The following is a 1070-nucleotide window of genomic DNA, read 5'->3' on the forward strand; positions in this document are numbered from 1 at the left end:
CCCTTTGAGCCTGGTTTGTCATTAAACTAGCAAGCTGACCAATCTGAGTCTCCAAATTAATAATAGATGCACTTGTTTCAGTCATGAATTGATGCGAAACGTCAGACTGAGCTTCACTTTGCTTGATTACAAGTTGTTGTTGTGATGTTCTAGCCTTTGACTAATAAAATCCCAGAGGAGGCTGCTGAAATGGTTGTTGGTTCTGTTGGAAAGGCTACTGAACTCCTTGATTATTTTTCCAAGAGAAGTTAGGGTTACTCCGCCACCCATGGTTGAAGGACATTGAGTAAGGGTTGTTGGGTGGTCTTGGAAAATTTCCTATGGGTTGAACTTGTTCCATAGGCATGTTATTCATATCCAATGCAAGGCACTGATTAAGTGGATGGACACTCCCACACATTTCACATACATTCTGTAGTTGCATGGCCTGAGCTGAAATATTATTCTGTTGTAACTGCTTTATCAAGGACGTCACTTGAGTTGTAAGCATTAAGATGGCATCTAATTCAAGTACCCCAACTACCTTCTTTGTGTTCTCTCGCTCAGTAGGCCATTGGTAATTGTTCATGGCCATTTCCTCCAGTAGTTCATTAGCTTCATTGGAACTCTTGCTCATGAAAGCACCCCCTGCTGCTGCAATTATGATTGTGAGAGTAGTATCACACAAACCATTATAAAAGTTGTGTACCAGCATCCACTTCTCAATTCCATGGTAGGGACACTTCCTTAATAACTCATTAAAGCGCTCCCAAGCATCATACAAAGACTCCCTATCATTCTGATTAAAATTATTAACTTCACCTCTCAACTTTACAGCCTTTGCTGGAGGGAAAAACTTTGAAAGGAACTTTTGAGGTAGCTCCTCCCATGTAGTGATCGAGTTGGCTTGAAGTGAAATTAACCAACTCTTGGCTCGATCTCTTAGGGAAAATGGAAACAATCGGAGTCTGAATGCATCATCTGTCACCCCATTCATCTTGAAGGTGTCACACAATTCCAGAAATTAGTGATATGCCGATTAGGATTTTCTGTAGGCAAACCCCTAAACTGAACATAATTATGCACCATCG

The 1070-nt window shown here is 41.0% G+C and overlaps 1 non-coding gene across 1 annotated transcript; it reads left to right on the plus strand.

The window, feature by feature from the left end:
* Positions 1-704: 704 nt before the first annotated feature.
* Positions 705-811, plus strand: LOC133828218 (small nucleolar RNA R71). Its single transcript, XR_009890850.1, has one exon. It is a non-coding gene; the product is annotated as a small nucleolar RNA R71 (small nucleolar RNA).
* The last annotated feature ends 259 nt before the right edge of the window (positions 812-1070 follow it).

Source organism: Humulus lupulus, chromosome 3 (assembly GCF_963169125.1).
Source record: "Humulus lupulus chromosome 3, drHumLupu1.1, whole genome shotgun sequence".
In the NCBI taxonomy this organism is placed as follows: domain Eukaryota; kingdom Viridiplantae; phylum Streptophyta; class Magnoliopsida; order Rosales; family Cannabaceae; genus Humulus; species Humulus lupulus.